Source organism: Balaenoptera ricei, chromosome 16 (assembly GCF_028023285.1).
Source record: "Balaenoptera ricei isolate mBalRic1 chromosome 16, mBalRic1.hap2, whole genome shotgun sequence".
In the NCBI taxonomy this organism is placed as follows: Eukaryota; Metazoa; Chordata; class Mammalia; order Artiodactyla; family Balaenopteridae; genus Balaenoptera; species Balaenoptera ricei.
In genome coordinates, this window is record NC_082654.1 from 81,032,985 (window position 1) to 81,054,152 (window position 21,168).

A 21,168-nucleotide genomic window follows, 5' to 3' on the forward strand; every position below is an offset into this window, starting at 1 on the left:
GAGTGCTCCTAATTCAATCACAGAAACAAAAACTCCCACCAGCACCACGAGTGCCCCTACTTCTACTACAGACACTAGTACTCCTACCACAACCAGGAACGCTCCTACTTCTACCACAGGAAGTACTACTAATACCACGGGAACGAGCACAACAACTTCTACCACAGACAGTGCTATTCCTACCACCACCACGAGCTCTCCTACTTCTACCACAGACACTACTACTCCTACCACCACCACGAGTGCAACTACTACTACCACTGAAACTACTATTCCTACCACCACCATGAGTGCACATATGTCTACGAAAGTCATTACTACTACCAACCACACGATCACCAGTCCTTCTACCACAGAAACTACTACTCCTACCTCCACCACAAGAGCACCTACTTGTTCCACAGACCCTGTGACTCCTACCACCACCAAGAGCACTCCTACTTCTACCACAGAAACCACTACTCCAACAACCACAATGAACACTGCTACTTCTACTGCAGAAACTACTGCTCCTACCACCACCACGAGCGAACTACATCTACCACCAACACTACTATGCCTAACACCATCACGAGCGCTCCTACTTCTACCACAGACACTATTACTCCAAGAAACACCATGAGCTCTCCTCCCTCTACCATAGACACTACTCCTCCTACCAACACAACGAGCGCTCCTACTTCTATCAAAGAAACTACTACCCTACCACCACCATGAACGCTCCTACTTCTACCACAGAACATGCAACGCATACCAACACCACAAGTGTTACTACTTCTACCACAATACCTGCTTCTCCCACCACCACCGCGAGTGGATCTTCTTGTACCCCAAAACCTTCTACTCCTACCAACACAACGAGAGCACCTACTTCTACCACCGGCCCTGCTACCTCTACCTCCATCACGAGCGATTCTATTTCTACAACAGAAACTACTACTCCTACCAACAGGAAGAGAGCTCCTACTTCTTCTACAGAAACTACTATTCCTACTACCACCACGAGCGCAACTACTTCTACCACAGACCGTACTACTCCTACCACCACCCCGAGTGTAAGTACTTCTACCACAGACACTACTGCTCTTACCACCACCACGAGTGCAAATACTTCTACCACAGACACTAGTGTTCCTACCACCAACACTGGTGCCAGTACTTCTACCACAGAAACTACTACTCCTACACCCACCACGAGCGCAACTACTTCTACCACAGACATTTCTACTGCTATCACAACCATGAGCCTCCTACTTCTATCAGAGACCGTGCAATTACTACCAGGAGGACTAGCGCTCTTCCTTCTAACACAGACACTACTACGCCTACCTCCATCTCTAGCCCTTCTACTTCTACCACCATACCTGCTACTTCTACCACCACCATGAGCACAACTACTTCTACCACAGACACTACGACTCCTGTCACCACCACAAATGCTCATACAAATACGAAAGAGAATACTACTCCTACCACCCCCACGAGAACCACTGCTTCTAACACAGACACTACTACTCTTACCACTATCACGAGAGAACCTATTTGTACCACAGACCCTGCTATTCCTATCACCACCACGAGCACTGCGACTTCTACCACAGAAACTACTACTCGTAACACCACCATGGGCGCTCATACTTCTACCAAAGACACTACTACACCTTCAACCACCACGAGCGCTCATACTTCTACCAAAGACATTATTACTCCTAGAACCACTACGATCACCACTACTGCTATCTCAAACGCTACTAATCCTATCACAACCACGGGAGCACCTACTTCTACCACAGACCCTGATATTCCTACCAACACCCTGAGCTCTCCTACTTCTACCACAGAAACTACTACTACTACCACCAACACGAGCACTCCTACTTCTACCACGGAAACTACTAATTCTCCCTCCACCACGAGCACAGCTTCTACTACCACAGACAATACTACTCTTACAACCACCACCAGTGCTCCTACTTCTACCACAGAAACTACTACTACTACCACCAACACGAGCACTCCTACTTCTACCACGGAAACTACTAATTCTCCCTCCACCACGAGCACAGCTTCTACTACCACAGACAATACTACTCTTACAACCACCACCAGTGCTCCTACTTCTACCACAGACACTACTACTCCAAGCACCTCCACGAGCACTCCTACATCTACCACAGACACTACTACTCCTACCAACAAAATGAGAACTCCTTCTTCTACCAAAGAAACTACTACCCTACCACCACCATGAGCACTCCTACTTCTACCACAGAACATCCAACTCCAAGCACCACCACAGGCGATACTACTTCTAGCACAAAACCTGCTACTCCTACCACCACCACGAGTGCAACTACTTGTACCACAAAATATGCTACTCCTTCCAACACGACGAGAGCACCTACTTCTACCACAGGCCCTGCTACTCCTACCTCCATCACGAGCGATCATACTTCTACCCCAGAATCTACTGCTCCTACCACCAAGAGTGCTCCTACTTCCACCACAGAAACTGCTAGTTCTCCCACCCCCACGAGCACAACTACTTCTATCAGAGCACTACTACTCCTACCACCAGAACGAGAGCCACTACTTCTACCCTAGAAACTACTACTACCACAAACACCACGAGTGCTTCTTCTTCTACCACAAAACCTGTTATGCCTACCACCACCACGAGCGATCCTACTTCTACCACAGACACTACTACACCTACCACCACCACGAGCAATCCTACTTCTACCACAGAATCAACTACTCCTAACACCACCACAAGCGCTCCTGCTTCTACCACAGAAAGTACTACTCCTACCACCAGCACGAGCGCAACAACTTCTACTACAGACACTAATACACCTACAACCAAGATGAGTGCTCCTACTTCTACCACAGTCACCACTACTCCCACCAACACCACGAGCGCTCCTACTTCTACCACAGACAGTCCTACTCCTACCACCACCACGAGCGCTCCAACCTCTAAGGAAGTATCTAGTACTCTGAACACCACCACGAGCTCTCCTACTTCTACTAGAGAAACTACTACTACCAAGACCACGAACGCTCCTACTTCTTCCACAGACTGTGCAACTCCTACCACCACCAAGTGTGCTCCTACTTCTAACACAGAACATGCTGCTCCTACCACCACCACGAGCAAAACTACTTCTAACAGAGACCCTGCTACTCGTAACACCACCCTGAGAGCACCTACTTCTACCACAGGCACTGCAACTCCTACCACCACAATGAGCGCTCCTAATTCAACCACAGAAACTAAAACTCCCACCAGCACCACGAGTGCCCCTACTTCTACTACAGACACTAGTACTCCTACCACCAACAGGAACGCTCCTACTTCTACCACAGAAACTAATACCAATACCACAGGAAGGAGCACAACAACTTCTACCACAGACAGAACTATTCCTACCACCACCACGAGTTCCCGTACTTCTACCACAGACAATACTACTACCTCCACCACGAGCACAAGTACTTCTAGCACACAAACTACTACTCCTACCACCACCACGAGTGCAACTACTACTACCACTGACACTACTACTCCTACCACCACCACGAGTTCGCATATTTCTACGAAAGACTTTGCTACTCCTACCTGCCTCACGATCACCAGTCCTTCAACCACAGAAATTACTACACCTACCACCAACAGAAGAACACCTCCTTGTACCACAGACCCTGTTACTCCTACCACCACCAAGAGCACTCCTACTTCTACCACAGAAACTACTACTCCAACCACCACAACGAACACTCCTACTTCTACTGCAGAAAATACTGCTCCTATCACCACCACGAGCGAACTACATCTACCACAGACACTACTACTCCTTACACCATCACGAGCTCTCCTACTTCTACTAGAGGAACTACTACTACCAAGACCACGAGCGCTCCTATTTCTTCCACAGACTGTGCAACTCCTACCACCACCAAGTGCGCTCCTACTTCTCACACAGAACATGCTGCTCCTACCACCACCATGAGCAAAACTACTTCTAATAGAGACCCTGCTACTCGTAACACCACCCTGAGAGCACCTACTTCTACCACAGGCACTGCAACTCCTACCACCACAATGAGTGCTCCTAATTCAATCACAGAAACAAAAACTCCCACCAGCACCACGAGTGCCCCTACTTCTACTACAGACACTAGTACTCCTACCACAACCAGGAACGCTCCTACTTCTACCACAGGAAGTACTACTAATACCACGGGAACGAGCACAACAACTTCTACCACAGACAGTGCTATTCCTACCACCACCACGAGCTCTCCTACTTCTACCACAGACACTACTACTCCTACCACCACCACGAGTGCAACTACTACTACCACTGAAACTACTATTCCTACCACCACCATGACTGCACATATGTCTACGAAAGTCATTACTACTACCAACCACACGATCACCAGTCCTTCTACCACAGAAACTACTACTCCTACCTCCACCACAAGAGCACCTACTTGTTCCACAGACCCTGTGACTCCTACCACCACCAAGAGCACTCCTACTTCTACCACAGAAACCACTACTCCAACAACCACAATGAACACTGCTACTTCTACTGCAGAAACTACTGCTCCTACCACCACCACGAGCGAACTACATCTACCACCAACACTACTATGCCTAACACCATCACGAGCGCTCCTACTTCTACCACAGACACTATTACTCCAAGAAACACCATGAGCTCTCCTCCCTCTACCATAGACACTACTCCTCCTACCAACACAACGAGCGCTCCTACTTCTATCAAAGAAACTACTACCCTACCACCACCATGAACGCTCCTACTTCTACCACAGAACATGCAACGCATACCACCACCACAAGTGTTACTACTTCTACCACAATACCTGCTTCTCCCACCACCACCGCGAGTGGATCTTCTTGTACCCCAAAACCTTCTACTCCTACCAACACAACGAGAGCACCTACTTCTACCACCGGCCCTGCTACCTCTACCTCCATCACGAGCGATTCTATTTCTACAACAGAAACTACTACTCCTACCAACAGGAAGAGAGCTCCTACTTCTTCTACAGAAACTACTATTCCTACTACCACCACGAGCGCAACTACTTCTACCACAGACCGTACTACTCCTACCACCACCCTGAGTGTAAGTACTTCTACCACAGACACTACTGCTCTTACCACCACCACGAGTGCAAATACTTCTACCACAGACACTAGTGTTCCTACCACCAACACTGGTGCCAGTACTTCTACCACAGAAACTACTACTCCTACACCCACCACGAGCGCAACTACTTCTACCACAGACATTTCTACTGCTATCACAACCATGAGCCTCCTACTTCTATCAGAGACCGTGCAATTACTACCAGGAGGACTAGCGCTCTTCCTTCTAACACAGACACTACTACGCCTACCTCCATCACTAGCCCTTCTACTTCTACCACCATACCTGCTACTTCTACCACCACCATGAGCACAACTACTTCTACCACAGACACTACGACTCCTGTCACCACCACAAATGCTCATACAAATACGAAAGAGAATACTACTCCTACCACCCCCACGAGAACCACTGCTTCTAACACAGACACTACTACTCTTACCACTATCACGAGAGAACCTATTTGTACCACAGACCCTGCTATTCCTATCACCACCACGAGCACTGCGACTTCTACCACAGAAACTACTACTCGTAACACCACCATGGGCGCTCATACTTCTACCAAAGACACTACTACACCTTCAACCACCACGAGCGCTCATACTTCTACCAAAGACATTATTACTCCTAGAACCACTACGATCACCACTACTGCTATCTCAAACGCTACTAATCCTATCACAACCACGGGAGCACCTACTTCTACCACAGACCCTGATATTCCTACCAACACCCTGAGCTCTCCTACTTCTACCACAGAAACTACTACTACTACCACCAACACGAGCACTCCTACTTCTACCACGGAAACTACTAATTCTCCCTCCACCACGAGCACAGCTTCTACTACCACAGACAATACTACTCTTACAACCACCACCAGTGCTCCTACTTCTACCACAGACACTACTACTACTACCACCAACACGAGCACTCCTACTTCTACCACGGAAACTACTAATTCTCCCTCCACCACGAGCACAGCTTCTACTACCACAGACAATACTACTCTTACAACCACCACCAGTGCTCCTACTTCTACCACAGACACTACTACTCCAAGCACCTCCACGAGCACTCCTACATCTACCACAGACACTACTACTCCTACCAACAAAATGAGAACTCCTTCTTCTACCAAAGAAACTACTACCCTACCACCACCATGAGCACTCCTACTTCTACCACAGAACATCCAACTCCAAGCACCACCACAGGCGATACTACTTCTAGCACAAAACCTGCTACTCCTACCACCACCACGAGTGCAACTACTTGTACCACAAAATATGCTACTCCTTCCAACACGACGAGAGCACCTACTTCTACCACAGGCCCTGCTACTCCTACCTCCATCACGAGCGATCATACTTCTACCCCAGAATCTACTGCTCCTACCACCAAGAGTGCTCCTACTTCCACCACAGAAACTGCTAGTTCTCCCACCCCCACGAGCACAACTACTTCTATCAGAGCACTACTACTCCTACCACCAGAACGAGAGCCACTACTTCTACCCTAGAAACTACTACTACCACAAACACCACGAGTGCTTCTTCTTCTACCACAAAACCTGTTATGCCTACCACCACCACGAGCGATCCTACTTCTACCACAGACACTACTACACCTACCACCACCACGAGCAATCCTACTTCTACCACAGAATCAACTACTCCTAACACCACCACGAGCGCTCCTGCTTCTACCACAGAAAGTACTACTCCTACCACCAGCACGAGCGCAACAACTTCTACTACAGACACTAATACACCTACAACCAAGATGAGTGCTCCTACTTCTACCACAGTCACCACTACTCCCACCAACACCACGAGCGCTCCTACTTCTACCACAGACAGTCCTACTCCTACCACCACCACGAGCGCTCCTACCTCTAAGGAAGTATCTAGTACTCTGAACACCACCACGAGCTCTCCTACTTCTACTAGAGAAACTACTACTACCAAGACCACGAACGCTCCTACTTCTTCCACAGACTGTGCAACTCCTACCACCACCAAGTGTGCTCCTACTTCTCACACAGAACATGCTGCTCCTACCACCACCACGAGCAAGACTACTTCTAACAGAGACCCTGCTACTCGTACCACCACGAGAGCACCTACTTCTACCACAGGCACGGCAACTCCTACCACCACAATGAGCGCTCCTAATTCAACCACAGAAACTAAAACACCCACCAGCACCACGAGCGCCCCTACTTCTAGTACAGACTCTAGTACTCCTACCACCAACAGGAACGCTCCTACTTCTACCACAGAAACTACTACTAATACCACGGGAACGAGCACAACATCTTCTACCACAGACAGAACTATTCCTACCACCACCACGAGTTCCCGTACTTCTACCACAGACAATACTACTACCTCCACCAGGAGCACAAGTACTTCTAGCACACAAACTACTACTCCTACCACCACCACGAGTGCAACTACTACTACCACTGACACAACTACTCCTACCACCACCACGAGTTCGCATATTTCTACGAAAGACTTTGCTACTCCTACCTGCCTCACGATCACCAGTCCTTCAACCACAGAAATTACTACACCTACCACCAACAGAAGAACACCTCCTTGTACCACAGACCCTGTTACTCCTACCACCACCAAGAGCACTCCTACTTCTACCACAGAAACTACTACTCCAACCACCACAACGAACACTCCTACTTCTACTGCAGAAAATACTGCTCCTATCACCACCACGAGTGAACTACATCTACCACAGACACTACTACTCCTTACACCATCACGAGCTCTCCTACTTCTACTAGAGGAACTACTACTACCAAGACCACGAGCGCTCCTATTTCTTCCACAGACTGTGCAACTCCTACCACCACCAAGGGCGCTCCTACTTCTCACACAGAACATGCTGCTCCTACCACCACCATGAGCAAAACTACTTCTAATAGAGACCCTGCTACTCGTAACACCACCCTGAGAGCACCTACTTCTACCACAGGCACTGCAACTCCTACCACCACAATGAGTGCTCCTAATTCAATCACAGAAACAAAAACTCCCACCAGCACCACGAGTGCCCCTACTTCTACTACAGACACTAGTACTCCTACCACAACCAGGAACGCTCCTACTTCTACCACAGGAAGTACTACTAATACCACGGGAACGAGCACAACAACTTCTACCACAGACAGTGCTATTCCTACCACCACCACGAGCTCTCCTACTTCTACCACAGACACTACTACTCCTACCACCACCACGAGTGCAACTACTACTACCACTGAAACTACTATTCCTACCACCACCATGAGTGCACATATGTCTACGAAAGTCATTACTACTACCAACCACACGATCACCAGTCCTTCTACCACAGAAACTACTACTCCTACCTCCACCACAAGAGCACCTACTTGTTCCACAGACCCTGTGACTCCTACCACCACCAAGAGCACTCCTACTTCTACCACAGAAACCACTACTCCAACAACCACAATGAACACTGCTACTTCTACTGCAGAAACTACTGCTCCTACCACCACCACGAGCGAACTACATCTACCACCAACACTACTATGCCTAACACCATCACGAGCGCTCCTACTTCTACCACAGACACTATTACTCCAAGAAACACCATGAGCTCTCCTCCCTCTACCATAGACACTACTCCTCCTACCAACACAACGAGCGCTCCTACTTCTATCAAAGAAACTACTACCCTACCACCACCATGAACGCTCCTACTTCTACCACAGAACATGCAACGCATACCACCACCACAAGTGTTACTACTTCTACCACAATACCTGCTTCTCCCACCACCACCGCGAGTGGATCTTCTTGTACCCCAAAACCTTCTACTCCTACCAACACAACGAGAGCACCTACTTCTACCACCGGCCCTGCTACCTCTACCTCCATCACGAGCGATTCTATTTCTACAACAGAAACTACTACTCCTACCAACAGGAAGAGAGCTCCTACTTCTTCTACAGAAACTACTATTCCTACTACCACCACGAGCGCAACTACTTCTACCACAGACCGTACTACTCCTACCACCACCCCGAGTGTAAGTACTTCTACCACAGACACTACTGCTCTTACCACCACCACGAGTGCAAATACTTCTACCACAGACACTAGTGTTCCTACCACCAACACTGGTGCCAGTACTTCTACCACAGAAACTACTACTCCTACACCCACCACGAGCGCAACTACTTCTACCACAGACATTTCTACTGCTATCACAACCATGAGCCTCCTACTTCTATCAGAGACCGTGCAATTACTACCAGGAGGACTAGCGCTCTTCCTTCTAACACAGACACTACTACGCCTACCTCCATCACTAGCCCTTCTACTTCTACCACCATACCTGCTACTTCTACCACCACCATGAGCACAACTACTTCTACCACAGACACTACGACTCCTGTCACCACCACAAATGCTCATACAAATACGAAAGAGAATACTACTCCTACCACCCCCACGAGAACCACTGCTTCTAACACAGACACTACTACTCTTACCACTATCACGAGAGAACCTATGTGTACCACAGACCCTGCTATTCCTATCACCACCACGAGCACTGCGACTTCTACCACAGAAACTACTACTCGTAACACCACCATGGGCGCTCATACTTCTACCAAAGACACTACTACACCTTCAACCACCACGAGCGCTCATACTTCTACCAAAGACATTATTACTCCTAGAACCACTACGATCACCACTACTGCTATCTCAAACGCTACTAATCCTATCACAACCACGGGAGCACCTACTTCTACCACAGACCCTGATATTCCTACCAACACCCTGAGCTCTCCTACTTCTACCACAGAAACTACTACTACTACCACCAACACGAGCACTCCTACTTCTACCACGGAAACTACTAATTCTCCCTCCACCACGAGCACAGCTTCTACTACCACAGACAATACTACTCTTACAACCACCACCAGTGCTCCTACTTCTACCACAGAAACTACTACTACTACCACCAACACGAGCACTCCTACTTCTACCACGGAAACTACTAATTCTCCCTCCACCACGAGCACAGCTTCTACTACCACAGACAATACTACTCTTACAACCACCACCAGTGCTCCTACTTCTACCACAGACACTACTACTCCAAGCACCTCCACGAGCACTCCTACATCTACCACAGACACTACTACTCCTACCAACAAAATGAGAACTCCTTCTTCTACCAAAGAAACTACTACCCTACCACCACCATGAGCACTCCTACTTCTACCACAGAACATCCAACTCCAAGCACCACCACAGGCGATACTACTTCTAGCACAAAACCTGCTACTCCTACCACCACCACGAGTGCAACTACTTGTACCACAAAATATGCTACTCCTTCCAACACGACGAGAGCACCTACTTCTACCACAGGCCCTGCTACTCCTACCTCCATCACGAGCGATCATACTTCTACCCCAGAATCTACTGCTCCTACCACCAAGAGTGCTCCTACTTCCACCACAGAAACTGCTAGTTCTCCCACCCCCACGAGCACAACTACTTCTATCAGAGCACTACTACTCCTACCACCAGAACGAGAGCCACTACTTCTACCCTAGAAACTACTACTACCACAAACACCACGAGTGCTTCTTCTTCTACCACAAAACCTGTTATGCCTACCACCACCACGAGCGATCCTACTTCTACCACAGACACTACTACACCTACCACCACCACGAGCAATCCTACTTCTACCACAGAATCAACTACTCCTAACACCACCACAAGCGCTCCTGCTTCTACCACAGAAAGTACTACTCCTACCACCAGCACGAGCGCAACAACTTCTACTACAGACACTAATACACCTACAACCAAGATGAGTGCTCCTACTTCTACCACAGTCACCACTACTCCCACCAACACCACGAGCGCTCCTACTTCTACCACAGACAGTCCTACTCCTACCACCACCACGAGCGCTCCAACCTCTAAGGAAGTATCTAGTACTCTGAACACCACCACGAGCTCTCCTACTTCTACTAGAGAAACTACTACTACCAAGACCACGAACGCTCCTACTTCTTCCACAGACTGTGCAACTCCTACCACCACCAAGTGCGCTCCTACTTCTAACACAGAACATGCTGCTCCTACCACCACCACGAGCAAAACTACTTCTAACAGAGACCCTGCTACTCGTAACACCACCCTGAGAGCACCTACTTCTACCACAGGCACTGCAACTCCTACCACCACAATGAGCGCTCCTAATTCAACCACAGAAACTAAAACTCCCACCAGCACCACGAGTGCCCCTACTTCTACTACAGACACTAGTACTCCTACCACCAACAGGAACGCTCCTACTTCTACCACAGAAACTAATACCAATACCACAGGAAGGAGCACAACAACTTCTACCACAGACAGAACTATTCCTACCACCACCACGAGTTCCCGTACTTCTACCACAGACAATACTACTACCTCCACCACGAGCACAAGTACTTCTAGCACATAAACTACTACTCCTACCACCACCACGAGTGCAACTACTACTACCACTGACACTACTACTCCTACCACCACCACGAGTGCGCATATTTCTACGAAAGACTTTACTACTCCTACCTGCCCCACGATCACCAGTCCTTCAACCACAGAAACTACTACACCTACCACCAACAGAAGAACACCTCCTTGTACCACACACCCTGTTACTCCTACCACCACCAAGAGCACTCCTACTTCTACCACAGAAACTACTACTCCAACCACCACAACGAACACTCCTACTTCTACTGCAGAAAATACTGCTCCTATCACCACCACGAGCGAACTACATCTACCACAGACACTACTACTCCTAACACCATCACGAGCGCTCCTACTTCTACCACAGACACTATTACTCCAAGAAGCACCATGAGTGATCTCCTCCCTCTACCACAGACACTACTCCTCCTAACAACACAACAAGCGCTCCTACTTCTATCAAAGAAACTATTACCCTACCACCACCACGAGCGCTCGTACCTCTAACAAAGTATCTAGTACACTGAACACCACCACGAGCTCTCCTACTTCTACTAGAGGAACTACTACTACCAAGACCACGAGCGCTCCTATTTCTTCCACAGACTGTGCAACTCCTACCACCACCAAGTGCGCTCCTACTTCTCACACAGAACATGCTGCTCCTACCACCACCACGAGCAAAACTACTTCTAACAGAGACCTGCTACTCGTAACACCACCCTGAGAGCACCTACTTCTACCACAGGCACGGCAACACCTACCACCACAATGAGCGCTCCTAATTCAACCACAGAAACAAAAACTCCCACCACCACCACGAGCGCCCCTACTTCTACTACAGACACTAGTACTCCTACCACCAACAGGAACGCTCCTACTTCTACCACAGGAACTACTACTAATACCACGGGAACGAGTACAACAACTTCTACCACAGACAGTACTATTGCTACCACCACCACGAGCTCTCCTACTTCTGCCACAGACACTACTACTCTTACCACCATCACGAGTGCAACTACTACTACCACTGAAACTACTATTCCTACCACCACCATGACTGCACATATGTCTACGAAAGTCATTACTACTCCTACCAACCACACGATCACCAGTCCTTCTACCACAGAAACTACTACTCCTACCTCCACCACAAGAGCACCTACTAGTTCCACAGACCCTGTGACTCCTACCACCACCAAGAGCACTCCTACTTCTACCACAGAAACCACTACTCCAACCACCACAACGAACACTGCTACTTCTACTGCAGAAACTACTGCTCCTACCACCACCACGAACGAACTACATCTACCACCGACACTACTATGCCTAACACCATCACGAGCGCTCCTACTTCTACCACAGACACTATTACTCCAAGAAACACCATGAGCTCTCCTCCCTCTACCATAGACACTACTCCTCCTACCAACACAACGAGCGCTCCTACTTCTATCAAAGAAACTACTACCCTACCACCAACATGAACGCTCCTACTTCTACCACAGAACATGCAACTCAGACCACCACCACAAGTGTTACTACTTCTACCACAATACCTGCTTCTCCTACCACCACCGCGAGTGGATCTTCTTGTACCCCAAAACCTTCTACTCCTACCAACACAACGAGAGCACCTACTTCTACCACAGGCCCTGCTACCTCTACCTCCATCACGAGAGATCCTATTTCTACAACAGAAACTACTACTCCTACCAACAGGAAGAGAGCTCCTACTTCTTCTACAGAAACTATTATTTCTACTACCACCACGAGCGCAACTACTTCTACCACAGACCGTACTACTCCTACCACCACCCCGAGTGTAAGTACTTCTACCACAAACACTACTGCTCTTACCACCACCACGAGTGCAAATACTTCTACCACAGACACTAGTGTTCCTACCACCAACACTGGTGCCAGTACTTCTACCACAGAAACTACTACTCCTACACCCACCACGAGCGCAACTACTTCTCCCACAGACATTTCTACTGCTATCACAACCATGAGCCTCCTACTTCTATCAGAGACCGTGCAATTACTACCAGGAGGACTAGCGCTCTTCCTTCTAACACAGACACTACTACGCCTACCTCCATCACTAGCCCTCCTACTTCTACCACCATACCTGCTACTTCTACCACCACCATGAGCACAACTACTTCTACCACAGACACTACGACTCCTGTCACCACCACGAATGCTCATACAAATACGAAACAGAATACTACTCCTACCACCCCCACGAGAACCACTGCTTCTAACACAGACACTACTACTCTTACCACTATCACGAGAGAACCTATGTGTACCACAGACCCTGCTATTCCTATCACCACCACGAGCACTGCGACTTCTACCACAGAAACTACTACTCGTAACACCACCATGGGCGCTCATACTTCTACCAAAGACACTACTACACCTTCAACCACCACGAGCGCTCATACTTCTACCAAAGACATTATTACTCCTAGAACCACTACGACCACCACTACTGCTATCACAAACGCTACTAATCCTACCACAACCACGGGAGCACCTACTTCTACCACAGACCCTGATATTCCTACCAACACCCTGAGCGCTCCTACTTCTACCACAGAAACTACTACTACTACCACCAACACGAGCACTCCTATTTCTACCACGGAAACTACTAATTCTCCCTCCACCACGAGCACAGCTTCTACTACCACAGAGAACACTACTCTTACCACCACCACCAGTGCTCCTACTTCTACCACAGACACTACTACTCCAAGCACCTCCACGAGCACTCCTACATCTACCACAGACAGTACTACTCCTACCAACAAAATGAGCACTCCTACTTCTACCAAAGAAACTACTATCCTACCAGCACCATGAGCACTCCTACTTCTACCACAGAACATGCAACTCCAAGCACCACCACAGGCGATACTACTTCTAGCACAAAACCTGCTACTCCTACCACCACCACGAGTGCAACTACTTGTACCACAAAATATGCTACTCCTTCCAACACGATGAGAGCACCTAATTCTACCACAGGCCCTGCTACTCCTACCTCCATCACGAGCGATCATACTTCTACCCCAGAATCTACTGCTCCTACCACCAAGAGTGCTCCTACTTCTACCAAAGAAACTACTAGTTCTCCCACCCCCACGAGCACAACTACTTCTACCAGAGCACTACTACTCCTACCACCAGAACGAGAGCCACTACTTCTACCCTAGAAACTACTACTACCACAAACACCACGAGTGCTTCTTCTTCTACCACAAAACCTGTTATGCCTACCACCACCACGAGCGATCCTACTTCTACCACAGACACTACTACACCTACCACCACCACGAGCAATCCTACTTCTACCACAGAATCAACTACTCCTAACACCACCACGAGCGCTCCTGCTTCTACCACAGAAAGTACTACTCCTACCACCAGCACGAGCGCAACAACTTCTACTACAGACACTAATACACCTACAACCAAGATGAGTGCTCCTACTTCTACCACAGTCACCACTACTCCCACCAACACCACGAGCGCTCCTACTTCTACCACAGACAGTCCTACTCCTACCACCACCACGAGCGCTCCTACCTCTAAGGAAGTATCTAGTACTCTGAACACCACCACGAGCTCTCCTACTTCTACTAGAGAAACTACTACTACCAAGACCACGAACGCTCCTACTTCTTCCACAGACTGTGCAACTCCTACCACCACCAAGTGCGCTCCTACTTCTAACACAGAACATGCTGCTCCTACCACCACCACGAGCAAAACTACTTCTAACAGAGACCCTGCTACTCGTAACACCACCCTGAGAGCACCTACTTCTACCACAGGCACGGCAACTCCTACCACCACAATGAGCGCTCCTAATTCAACCACAGAAACTAAAACACCCACCAGCACCACGAGCGCCCCTACTTCTAGTACAGACTCTAGTACTCCTACCACCAACAGGAACGCTCCTACTTCTACCACAGAAACTACTACTAATACCACGGGAACGAGCACAACATCTTCTACCACAGACAGAACTATTCCTACCACCACCACGAGTTCCCGTACTTCTACCACAGACAATACTACTACCTCCACCAGGAGCACAAGTACTTCTAGCACACAAACTACTACTCCTACCACCACCACGAGTGCAACTACTACTACCACTGACACAACTACTCCTACCACCACCACGAGTTCGCATATTTCTACGAAAGACTTTGCTACTCCTACCTGCCTCACGATCACCAGTCCTTCAACCACAGAAATTACTACACCTACCACCAACAGAAGAACACCTCCTTGTACCACAGACCCTGTTACTCCTACCACCACCAAGAGCACTCCTACTTCTACCACAGAAACTACTACTCCAACCACCACAACGAACACTCCTACTTCTACTGCAGAAAATACTGCTCCTATCACCACCACGAGCGAACTACATCTACCACAGGCACTACTACTCCTTACACCATCACGAGCTCTCCTACTTCTACTAGAGGAACTACTACTACCAAGACCACGAGCGCTCCTATTTCTTCCACAGACTGTGCAACTCCTACCACCACCAAGTGCGCTCCTACTTCTCACACAGAACATGCTGCTCCTACCACCACCATGAGCAAAACTACTTCTAATAGAGACCCTGCTACTCGTAACACCACCCTGAGAGCACCTACTTCTACCACAGGCACTGCAACTCCTACCACCACAATGAGTGCTCCTAATTCAATCACAGAAACAAAAACTCCCACCAGCACCACGAGTGCCCCTACTTCTACTACAGACACTAGTACTCCTACCACAACCAGGAACGCTCCTACTTCTACCACAGGAAGTACTACTAATACCACGGGAACGAGCACAACAACTTCTACCACAGACAGTGCTATTCCTACCACCACCACGAGCTCTCCTACTTCTACCACAGACACTACTACTCCTACCACCACCACGAGTGCAACTACTACTACCACTGAAACTACTATTCCTACCACCACCATGAGTGCACATATGTCTACGAAAGTCATTACTACTACCAACCACACGATCACCAGTCCTTCTACCACAGAAACTACTACTCCTACCTCCACCACAAGAGCACCTACTTGTTCCACAGACCCTGTGACTCCTACCACCACCAAGAGCACTCCTACTTCTACCACAGAAACCACTACTCCAACAACCACAATGAACACTGCTACTTCTACTGCAGAAACTACTGCTCCTACCACCACCACGAGCGAACTACATCTACCACCAACACTACTATGCCTAACACCATCACGAGCGCTCCTACTTCTACCACAGACACTATTACTCCAAGAAACACCATGAGCTCTCCTCCCTCTACCATAGACACTACTCCTCCTACCAACACAACGAGCGCTCCTACTTCTATCAAAGAAACTACTACCCTACCACCACCATGAACGCTCCTACTTCTACCACAGAACATGCAACGCATACCACCACCACAAGTGTTACTACTTCTACCACAATACCTGCTTCTCCCACCACCACCGCGAGTGGATCTTCTTGTACCCCAAAACCTTCTACTCCTACCAACACAACGAGAGCACCTACTTCTACCACCGGCCCTGCTACCTCTACCTCCATCACGAGCGATTCTATTTCTACAACAGAAACTACTACTCCTACCAACAGGAAGAGAGCTCCTACTTCTTCTACAGAAACTACTATTCCTACTACCACCACGAGCGCAACTACTTCTACCACAGACCGTACTACTCCTACCACCACCCCGAGTGTAAGTACTTCTACCACAGACACTACTGCTCTTACCACCACCACGAGTGCAAATACTTCTACCACAGACACTAGTGTTCCTACCACCAACACTGGTGCCAGTACTTCTACCACAGAAACTACTACTCCTACACCCACCACGAGCGCAACTACTTCTACCACAGACATTTCTACTGCTATCACAACCATGAGCCTCCTACTTCTATCAGAGACCGTGCAATTACTACCAGGAGGACTAGCGCTCTTCCTTCTAACACAGACACTACTACGCCTACCTCCATCACTAGCCCTTCTACTTCTACCACCATACCTGCTACTTCTACCACCACCATGAGCACAACTACTTCTACCACAGACACTACGACTCCTGTCACCACCACAAATGCTCATACAAATACGAAAGAGAATACTACTCCTACCACCCCCACGAGAACCACTGCTTCTAACACAGACACTACTACTCTTACCACTATCACGAGAGAACCTATTTGTACCACAGACCCTGCTATTCCTATCACCACCACGAGCACTGCGACTTCTACCACAGAAACTACTACTCGTAACACCACCATGGGCGCTCATACTTCTACCAAAGACACTACTACACCTTCAACCACCACGAGCGCTCATACTTCTACCAAAGACATTATTACTCCTAGAACCACTACGATCACCACTACTGCTATCTCAAACGCTACTAATCCTATCACAACCACGGGAGCACCTACTTCTACCACAGACCCTGATATTCCTACCAACACCCTGAGCTCTCCTACTTCTACCACAGAAACTACTACTACTACCACCAACACGAGCACTCCTACTTCTACCACGGAAACTACTAATTCTCCCTCCACCACGAGCACAGCTTCTACTACCACAGACAATACTACTCTTACAACCACCACCAGTGCTCCTACTTCTACCACAGAAACTACTACTACTACCACCAACACGAGCACTCCTACTTCTACCACGGAAACTACTAATTCTCCCTCCACCACGAGCACAGCTTCTACTACCACAGACAATACTACTCTTACAACCACCACCAGTGCTCCTACTTCTACCACAGACACTACTACTCCAAGCACCTCCACGAGCACTCCTACATCTACCACAGACACTACTACTCCTACCAACAAAATGAGAACTCCTTCTTCTACCAAAGAAACTACTACCCTACCACCACCATGAGCACTCCTACTTCTACCACAGAACATCCAACTCCAAGCACCACCACAGGCGATACTACTTCTAGCACAAAACCTGCTACTCCTACCACCACCACGAGTGCAACTACTTGTACCACAAAATATGCTACTCCTTCCAACACGACGAGAGCACCTACTTCTACCACAGGCCCTGCTACTCCTACCTCCATCACGAGCGATCATACTTCTACCCCAGAATCTACTGCTCCTACCACCAAGAGTGCTCCTACTTCCACCACAGAAACTGCTAGTTCTCCCACCCCCACGAGCACAACTACTTCTATCAGAGCACTACTACTCCTACCACCAGAACGAGAGCCACTACTTCTACCCTAGAAACTACTACTACCACAAACACCACGAGTGCTTCTTCTTCTACCACAAAACCTGTTATGCCTACCACCACCACGAGCGATCCTACTTCTACCACAGACACTACTACACCTACCACCACCACGAGCAATCCTACTTCTACCACAGAATCAACTACTCCTAACACCACCACAAGCGCTCCTGCTTCTACCACAGAAAGTACTACTCCTACCACCAGCACGAGCGCAACAACTTCTACTACAGACACTAATACACCTACAACCAAGATGAGTGCTCCTACTTCTACCACAGTCACCACTACTCCCACCAACACCACGAGCGCTCCTACTTCTACCACAGACAGTCCTACTCCTACCACCACCACGAGCGCTCCAACCTCTAAGGAAGTATCTAGTACTCTGAACACCACCACGAGCTCTCCTACTTCTACTAGAGAAACTACTACTACCAAGACCACGAACGCTCCTACTTCTTCCACAGACTGTGCAACTCCTACCACCACCAAGTGCGCTCCTACTTCTAACACAGAACATGCTGCTCCTACCACCACCACGAGCAAAACTACTTCTAACAGAGACCCTGCTACTCGTAACACCACCCTGAGAGCACCTACTTCTACCACAGGCACTGCAACTCCTACCACCACAATGAGCGCTCCTAATTCAACCACAGAAACTAAAACTCCCACCAGCACCACGAGTGCCCCTACTTCTACTACAGACACTAGTACTCCTACCACCAACAGGAACGCTCCTACTTCTACCACAGAAACTAATACCAATACCACAGGAAGGAGCACAACAACTTCTACCACAGACAGAACTATTCCTACCACCACCACGAGTTCCCGTACTTCTACCACAGACAATACTACTACCTCCACCACGAGCACAAGTACTTCTAGCACACAAACTACTACTCCTACCACCACCACGAGTGCAACTACTACTACCACTGACACTACTACTCCTACCACCACCACGAGTTCGCATATTTCTACGAAAGACTTTGCTACTCCTACCTGCCTCACGATCACCAGTCCTTCAACCACAGAAATTACTACACCTACCACCAACAGAAGAACACCTCCTTGTACCACAGACCCTGTTACTCCTACCACCACCAAGAGCACTCCTACTTCTACCACAGAAACTACTACTCCAACCACCACAACGAACACTCCTACTTCTACTGCAGAAAATACTGCTCCTATCACCACCACGAGCGAACTACATCTACCACAGACACTACTACTCCTTACACCATCACGAGCTCTCCTACTTCTACTAGAGGAACTACTACTACCAAGACCACGAGCGCTCCTATTTCTTCCACAGACTGTGCAACTCCTACCACCACCAAGTGCGCTCCTACTTCTCACACAGAACATGCTGCTCCTACCACCACCATGAGCAAAACTACTTCTAATAGAGACCCTGCTACTCGTAACACCACCCTGAGAGCACCTACTTCTACCACAGGCACTGCAACTCCTACCACCACAATGAGTGCTCCTAATTCAATCACAGAAACAAAAACTCCCACCAGCACCACGAGTGCCCCTACTTCTACTACAGACACTAGTACTCCTACCACAACCAGGAACGCTCCTACTTCTACCACAGGAAGTACTACTAATACCACGGGAACGAGCACAACAACTTCTACCACAGACAGTGCTATTCCTACCACCACCACGAGCTCTCCTACTTCTACCACAGACACTACTACTCCTACCACCACCACGAGTGCAACTACTACTACCACTGAAACTACTATTCCTACCACCACCATGAGTGCACATATGTCTACGAAAGTCATTACTACTACCAACCACACGATCACCAGTCCTTCTACCACAGAAACTACTACTCCTACCTCCACCACAAGAGCACCTACTTGTTCCACAGACCCTGTGATTCCTACCACCACCAAGAGCACTCCTACTTCTACCACAGAAACCACTACTCCAACCACCACAACGAACACTGCTACTTCTACTGCAGAAACTACTGCTCCTACCACCACCACGAGCGAACTACATCTACCACCAACACTACTATGCCTAACACCATCACGAGCGCTCCTACT